Source organism: Canis lupus, chromosome 3 (assembly GCF_048164855.1).
Source record: "Canis lupus baileyi chromosome 3, mCanLup2.hap1, whole genome shotgun sequence".
Classification (NCBI taxonomy): domain Eukaryota; kingdom Metazoa; phylum Chordata; class Mammalia; order Carnivora; family Canidae; genus Canis; species Canis lupus.
This window is the reverse complement of record NC_132840.1, coordinates 16,872,597-16,881,547: the sequence shown is the minus strand read 5'-3', so window position 1 is coordinate 16,881,547 and position 8,951 is coordinate 16,872,597. Positions and strand designations below refer to the sequence as shown.

Below are 8,951 nucleotides of genomic sequence, written 5' to 3'. Positions count from 1 at the left end.
TCATTGTCCGAATGGCATCGTACTTAAAAAAATCCAAGTGCTTCTCATTTCTGAGGAGGAGCCTGGCTTTTGGGTGCTGTCCTTTATATGGTCCAAGAAGCTGGGAGGGAATCGTGTGAAACCAGGGTGCAAACCGCAGGTGACACCTGTTGCACAGAAGATTTCCACAGAGCTAATTTGGGAATTGATTCAGGGAGACAACTTCTTTCGCACAGAATGGCCCCTTTCAACCTCATCCTAATCAGCAAAGTTTACTTGTGGTTCTAAGCAGGTTTTCTTTCCAACAGCAGTGTCCACCATATTTATGTCTCAGTTAAATCCTTTCAAGGTTACATTTCACCCAAATTTCTTTTTAAAAAATTTTTATTTATTTATTCATTAGAGACACACAGAGAGAGGCAGAGACACAGGCAGAGGGGGAAGCAGGCTCCATGCAGGGAGCCTGATGTGGGACTCAAACCCAGGACCCCGGGATTATGCCCTGAGCCAAAAGCAACTGCTCAACCACTGAGCCACCCAGGCGCCCTCACCCAAATTTCTTATAAGCCCATATAGAAGAATCACCTAGACAAATGTGTGTGTGTGTGTGTGTGTGTGTGTGTGCACGCGCACGCGCACATATGGAGATATTTATATATCTATATAAATATATAGATATATAAAGGCTTTGTAGGAAGAAATAAACAAAATATATTTATTCTTCTGTGCTGCAAAGGGCCAACATTCATTTGCATATAAATACAATCATTCTATATTCAAAGCTTAATTTTTAGCAAATGTCCCAGAAAGAAGAGGAGGCTCCAGGAATAGGCCATCTCACTGAGAGGTAGAGCCTGAGTTATTTCCTTGTGAAGAGCTGTTTCTGGATGCTGGCTGCCAGGGTGTGAAGAACGGGTAGGCATATTCTAAGCTCATGTTGCAGAAGGTCCTTGCTCAGCAGAGGGGACTTCTGTCATCTGTTACTTAGCTGAAGTTTGTGAAGAACAGCTTTCTCTAGTTGATTTGACTTGGTAACCAATCACCTACTCCCAAGCCCTGAGCACAGTTTAAAATTGAGAGTTCTGGAATCATCAGTGTTTATTCATCAATCCAATGGGGTCCTCCAGTAAGCATTTCTTGAATGTAAAGGGATTCTTCTGGAATGTATAAACCCCTCAGGCCCTAATTCCTTGGACCTGTTGAGAAGGAGACATGTTTACCTCTTGCTGGGTTGCTGTCAAAACAGAATGGGTGTATTTCTATCAATAAAACACTGCTCTGACAATTTGTCCTTGGAGATAAATGGCCTTTTCCATAGAGGCTTTAAATAGGGGCCATAATGGTAGTGAATGGAACTGAGTTGAATAATTAGATCGTTCTCCATAAATCCTATGGTGAGTCTTCACACAGGACGATTTCCAGGCTATATGTTAGCACACATCTTTATGTGGTGTGGACACAGCTGTGTGCCATGTAGGGATGATAGGTATGCAAACTGCAGATGATTGCAACATGGGGAGAATTTAACTCCCTGTTTTCCCTGTAGAATTGGCTCCTTTGCCTAAGGAATGCCCATATTAATTTATTTCTACTGCTAAACATAAGATACTTACATGGCTAACAGGAGCCACATTTACCTATTTGATTTGAATTCATTTTTAAATGTAAACCTATCACATGCGTCTTATTTGTGGTAGGTGGGAATAAAATAACCTCATTAAGATTTTTAAAAAAGGTGTTTCTGGTAAATTTGGAAGATATCTTCTTGAGATATGTCAGGTTGTACAGGAGAAGTCAGAGATATCTCATCCTTTCCATTTGTGCTTTTCTCAATCCCCAAATCTAATACAATGTAAAAGTCACTATGTGTGTCTACTGGTCTACTGGGTTTGGCACTCCCTCTGGGCAGGGGCCATTTTTTAGTTCATTTTCCATCTATACCGCGTTAATAGTTCACAGCACATAATTAAGCAAAGAGCGTAGTTTTTAAATTAAGAGCCATTTTTTTTTTTTAACCCCAGGGAGAAGCTCCCTTGAGCCCTTAATGTGTGGTAGTAGCCTTTGTTCTGAAATTAGCTCAGGGCACACCATGGTTCCACCTTTGAAGGTACCTCTGACTGCTCTGATCATTAAAGAAATGTTGGAGACTTGGCTTTTAAGAGGGTAGTAGACACGAGAAGACACTAGTAGGCACATAACAGACACTATGAAGAATAGTGGAAATTCTGCTATGACGGAAGAATGGAAGCATTTTTTCCAGAGCTGTTTTTCATAGATGGGATCAATCTGAAGAAGGCCTGCCATGTTGGAATTGACCAAACTCAAGGAGAATGGAGAACTCATGGAGAAGTAAATGCTTGAAAGAAGTGTGTAGAGTTCTGGTCATTTCTGAAAGATTTTTAAGTTCGAGAATATTTTCCATTAGGAGAGAGGTGCTGAATAATTGTAAGTATGAAGGAATAAATCTTTGATGTTACTGAAACTTAATGAATACACTGGAGGTTCTTCCTTCACCTCCTCTAACATCAATTGTTCTATAGGCTACCAGATTGGGTTAGTTTGGGGTGCCATTTGTGACAAGTAATCAAGGCCAATATTGACTAAGCCATGAAGTGGGCACAGCCAATTTTCAATGTCTGGTGGCCTTTTTTACTACATCCTTCCTCTGACTCTACAGGAACCTCCTGCCTGATCGTTCTTTCTTTTGAGGTCCCACTGTCTCTGCATCTTCTCTGTTGGGATACCATCCTGTCTCAGGGAAAAACAGCACTGAGGGCTCACAGTCATGGGCTCTAGATGACATGAGCCTCCCCCTGGACTTACTGACTTGCCTTCTACAATTATATAATCCCTCAGAACCTCAATGTTTTCATCAGTAAAATGGGCACACATAATGGAAATCTCAGCGTTCTGAAAATTAAATGAGGCAATTCATACAACACTTTTTCTCGGTCTAGGAGTTGACATGTTGTACAGTCTCAATACATTTTGGCTATCCTAATTATGATAAATTATTATGACTTAACATTGTGATTGCTACTATTGATGGCAATCAAAGAAATTAACCTTCCACAGGAAGCTAGCTATATAACCCTTCCAGGGTAGATTCATTGTGTTCAGTCCATGTATATATTTCCTTAAGAAGTCTAGCCTTTAAGAAAAGAATTCTGTTTTATTCTCAGGGACTGCCAAAGCAGGTCTTCAAAAAATATGGGTTGCAATAATGAATGAGAAGAGCACTGATCTTCCCATTGGTGCTGTTCAACTCACCCTCAGGAGAGCTACCTAATTCACTTGCAAGTGACCCATCCACAGATCCTTCCTGCAAAAGGGTTGGGGTAAGGGATACAGCAAATCAGTTATTCCTCTCTCCTCATCTCCTTATAAACTAGCCTCTCCCAGTTTCTTTTCTAGCTATTCTGTTTTCTATTACATAGAATGCTTAGGTGATGTGCCAATAAGTAGTGTATGAATACTTAATGAAGGAGGAATGAATTATAAATGGCATGGAATTTATCTACATTGCTTCCTTGCTGATGGCCGAATGGTTCTTTATCTTCTATCAAGACACATAGGAGTCAGTAGGTGAGAAAGTATCCTGGTTGATAAATTTAAAAATTGTTACCGGATGCCATCTTAGGTTACATGGAACCCAATACCATGTGGCAGAGAGGAAAAGGCTTGACCAGGAAACAGGGTGAATGTGATGCTGGCAGGAGAGAGATTGAGGTGGTCCCTAAGGGCACAATTACTGCTGGAGGAAAGAACTCAGAATGGAGGCAGACAAAGGCTTGGGTAGGAGTTGTAGTTACTGCTTACTCACTGTGATTGAGTACCAGTCGGAAAGAGGCCTGACAGGGGGTCTCTAGCACTTTGATTTTTAAGGGGAGGCTATTGAATGACATTATCTAGAGAAGGGATTTCTGTATAGTTCTTCCATCCGAAAGCCATCTGTCAACAGCTAGCTTCATAAATTCAGCGAACTCTCATTAGGAAGAGTAACAGATACACCCCCACATCTCAAAGGCCTGTTGCAAAATGTATTGCTTGCTCACATAACAGGGACCTCTCCTGGGTGACTGTCCTCCAAGTGTTGATCAGGAGACCCGGGTTCTTTCTACCTTGTGGCTCTGTTGTCTTTGTTATGTCATTTCCAAGTATACCAAAAGGTTATCTTCATGTCAGCCACCCGGAGGGGCCCTGCCAGAAAAAGGTTTTATGGGGAAAAGTCTAGAGTGGAATTCTTCGACCCTTTGGATGGTTATTGAAAGGAAGTTGAGAAATGTAGTCTAGCTGGCCAGGTAGCAGAAGCAGACACAACCATCAGCTAGCAGTGTCTGTCGCAATTCTCAATTCTCAATTCTCAAAAAACAAACAACAACAACAAAAACATATGTTCTTAGAAAAGAAGACAGTAAATATTATTGGAGAAATGTCATTTTATAAAGTGTCTGCAGATTCTTTTTTTAAAAAAAGAAATCCCTTTTAGAGCATTGTGTTTGCATGCAAACAGTGGAAATTCCAGTTATAAATTGTCTTAATTTGTGGGAGGTTACTGGGTAATAGTTCATCAGTTTGGTTCATGTTCATATAGAGTTCCCTTTAAATTGCATATGTAATTAAGCCACAAATGTAATATGTGCATTATTATTGAAAGTTTAGAAAATATGGTAATGGATAAAGAAAAAAAGAATTAGAGCCTGTCATTATTTGATGTGCATTAACAGCTTGCTTTATATCCACCTGGTCCTTTTCTTCCACAAAAAGTTATCCACCATCTCAGGGACCAGCAAACTTTTTCTAGAAAAGACTAGAATGTAAATCTTTTAGGCTTTGAAGGCCATGCTGTATGTATTGCAATTCTACTATGGTGGCACAAAAGGCAGCATAGACCACATCCAAAAGAAGCTGAGAAACATAGTCTACTGCCAGTAGAAGAAGCATGTCCCTGTCATGTAAACAGATGGATGCGGCTGTGTTTCAATAAAACTTTATTTACAAAAGTGTGCCAAGTCCTGTGATATGTGACAGATATGGAGTTACAAATGGAGAACACTGAGAGGTCTGCACACGTATAATGCTTAGGAAATACTCATTTGCTCTACTTAACTTGAAATACATACAGTTGCATGACTTCTAAGCATTTCAAACTCAACAGATACAAGTTTTGATAGACATAGCAAAAGTCTAGGAGCATAGACCTTAAATATTGAAAGAAGTTTAAGCATGGGGGCTTGGGAAAGGGGATATTTTTACTTAACCTTTATTTACTTCTACATTGTCTGAATTTTTTTCAATGAGTATATTTTACTATTGTAATAAAAAAGACATTTTAAATGTGTGTATTTCCAACTTTTTGCTGACTCAGAAGAGAATGTTGCATTTTAATCCTGAACATGTGACTCATTTGCATTTTTCAATAACCAGCTGCCGTTATGTCTCAGGATTGTAGCCTGGACCACAAAAGAGTTTAGACATAGCCAGAAATGCTTCGAGGAAGGCAAGTCCTCCACTTCCTCTTTTGACGATTTAGCTGACAAGGCCACTGATAAAGGGGAAGAGGAGTGGTGTTTGAGGATCTTGCCCGGGTTCCTTTGCTCAGCCCTCTGCTGTCACCCCCATCACGTGCACTGCTCTCATTAGCTTCCTGGGGACAGGCGAGGTCCATACGCTGCATGCAGTGGGTGCTTAGAGGTGCGCCTCAACGTCAATACGTGACCTTCAGTCCCAGTGACCAGCACCGTCCCTGGCATGTATTACACACTCATTAAACACATTCATAGTAGATTTAATTGGATGGTTGTAGCAAAGTGAAGGTGGCAGATGGGCATCTTATTTCCAGGCAAGGTGACCTAGACTCGTTTAGGAGTTGTAGGGGTGCGGCTTTCCCTTCTAGAATTACAATATTTCAGGAGACTCCAAGACTGTTGCTGTTCTCCGTGAGGTTACCTTGTGTTTGGTGGTGTGATTAACCTAAATTAACCCGAGACAGCATCCCGGGAACATTATCATGAAGAAAAGAGTTATCAGTGTCTATTGTCTGCTCTGGTGATAAACAGTTTTCCATCAGGCTCCCGTCTCATTTGTTGTGTACTGCTTGGTGCTTTTCCAAAACAGAGAAATGTAGAAACTTTAAATACCTCGGCATTTTTCTTCTGATTTCAGTTTTTATCAGCACTTGGTTCCTCTCTTAATTTCTCCACGGACCACAGTTCTGATTACCATCCATCTACCGAGATGTCAGTCAAATATCACACTCTCTTTGTAAAATAGGGGAAAAAAAATAGCTGGACAAAAATGATAGCTTACAAAACCACAGTTTAATACAACAGCTTTGTTTGGACTTCAGGACAATTGTAGAAATCATTAGATGATATCTTCTTTAGGGATTCAGCATGTTCTCCACCAGATTATTATCAGGCCAAGAAGAAAAAGAAAAAAAAAAAAGCCTCCTTATTATTTGAATCAGTTTACAGCAACTCATGAATTAGAAGCTCACACCCGAAGGAGTATTTTCAGCTTAATGGAAACAATTCATCTAACGCCTCCAATTCTTTACGAGAGTCTACATTGATAGATGGACATTTCTCCAATGCAGGTACATTTTATAGTAGCCTGTATCGTGCAAGTTAGCATCTGTTAAAAAGTAAAGCTAGTAAAAGACACATTCATTCTAATAAGGGAAGACTGCAAAGGACTTAAAAATCACAATTTTATAAATTGTGCTAAAATTAAGTTAATGAACTGCAAGTGGGCGTATTTGTTTTTAAACCACATTTTACTGGTCTGCTTTGGGTTTACCCCAATGAGATGACACGGTGATTTTAGGGAGAGAGCTGATGTTAATGAAAAGTTACACGCTCAGCATTGATTGCTTAATAATAAGGGAATACTGTGGAAACATAACATGTGTTTCCCCTAAGGTTTTCAGAGTTGTTTAAGAGAAGAGCAATTGTTTAATATATGGTTATGAATCCTGAACTACTCTGAAAACAGATGTCTGCCCACCTTAGAAGAAAAAGCCGAAATCTCAGAAAAAGTTGAAAGCTGTAAGTTTGCATGGCCTTTGTCAAAATTCTCGGGGTTGGGAGAGGTACGGGGTGAGGGGGACAGGAAAAGGGGTTCAGATCTAATCTGAACCTCTTCTGAAGAGTTCTTTGCAGGGGAAGGGGGTCTTTCTGAGCAAACTATAAAATATAGTTTTAGCTTCAGGATATAACTTTTAACTGAAGTCTGGCTCATTGGTGCCAGAAAGGAGCTTAGAATTCATCTGGTCCAACCACCCCTATTTTCCTGATGGAGAAACGGAGTCCTAGTAAAAGAAAAAAATCAAAATCAAAAAAATAACCACTCAGTGGACTGGTGAGAGTCTGATCTGCCTCCAAGTGCATCTATCCCAGGCTCGTTCAGTCTTGGGCTCTAGAGTCTACCCAGCATATCGTAATTGCTGAATAGACATTTGCCGCATGAATGTTGAAGAAGTGATACTTTAACTCCTCTAGAATGAGCGGAGGACTAGAACCCAGAAAGCTGAGTAGAATGACTTTCCAGGACAGGGCAATAGTTTTGAGCAGATGGAAGGCTGGCTACGAAAACTGCCAGGGAATCAGAGTCGCACGCATGGCTGGGAACAGACTTCCCTGGGGGATTATGTCCTTGAGAAGGTGGGTGCTCAGCGAGGCAGCTCACAGATGGGCTTGAGATTCACGCCGGTGTCCCGGGGACACAGGCTGCCCAGAGCCCTGCCCAGTCACGGCTCGCAGCAGCTGAAGGCTTGGGAGGCAGGCAGGCCCGGGTTCAACTGCCCACCCTGCCACTTGCCAGATACATGTCTTGGGTGAAACTCAGATCTTCCCATTTTCGGTGACTCTTGGCAAGTTGATGATCCTTCCAAAGTGTAACTGTACTTTTTGCCAGGATATGAAGAAACGAGCCCCGACCTCAGAGCATTGTTTTGAAGATTATGTGGCCACATTGGGGCTCAGTGAATGTCTGTTTCAATGAATCAACTTCATTAGAGGGAAATATGGTTTGGTCGCTTTGTCCAAAATAAAATTCTTGTCCTGAATTAACTGTTCCTGATTTCCTTTATGTGAACAAAAAAGCTGAAGATTTTATTATACGGTGTTTAGATTCACTTGTTTGACTCTCTAGAATTTTCTGATTGGATTATGCATGAAGCTGTGTTGGAGTTGAGAACAGAAGTCCCATCCAGATTATGACAGGTCCTAGGTGCCCAGGTAGCCAACTGGATCCCACCGCTCATGAGACTCCTCCTCCCCATTTGCAATCTGGCCAAAGGTGACTTGGACGCTGTTACAACCTGAGTGTGATTCAGTGAGAAAGAAATTCTTGCTATGGAAGATTCTCTTCCCCTTGGCAGCTCTTCCTGCCTCCTTCTTACGTGGAGATGCAAAGAGAATGCCGGTTCCCTTTCTCACCGTGTCCACCTCTAGAGAAGATCGCCAGCTATCATTTATTCCTTCTGTATTTTTGAAGTTCTTTTTTTCTCAAAATAAAAACTCACTTACTCATTAAAAAAAAAAAAGGTGTGCTCTTACTTAAAGCCACTTATCATTGTTTTCATTTTGTGCTTTTCCATTTCATATTTCTGTATATGTGTATAATGAGCACACCACATATTCATCTTGAACATACTCAGTTTATAATATTGAGCAATTTCCTCACGTTGGTATAAACTCTTCCTCCACCAATCTCCATTTTTAAAAGGTAGTAGTCAGAGCAAGTGAGACGTGCCTTCTAGCCTTTGGACCAGTAATAGGGTTTTAACTATTACAAAACGTTCGCAAACTCTGATCTCTTTGGCCATCATAACACTGTAAGTTAGGTATGGGGTGAATATCAATTTATCACCCAAACAGGGCCAGTTCTAGGGATGAAGGGGTGCTGTTCATAATCACGCCAGGTCAACAGGTGTAGCCTAGGGCTGTCCTAGACAAACAGACATGGGC

The 8,951-nt window shown here is 41.0% G+C and overlaps 1 long non-coding RNA gene across 1 annotated transcript; it reads left to right on the top strand.

The window, feature by feature from the left end:
• The first annotated feature begins 402 nt into the window (after nucleotides 1-402).
• LOC140629785 (uncharacterized) lies at nucleotides 403-8,527 on the top strand. The gene is made up of 2 exons (XR_012027612.1): nucleotides 403-7,028; nucleotides 8,134-8,527. It is a non-coding gene; the product is annotated as an uncharacterized lncRNA (long non-coding RNA).
• The last annotated feature ends 424 nt before the right edge of the window (nucleotides 8,528-8,951 follow it).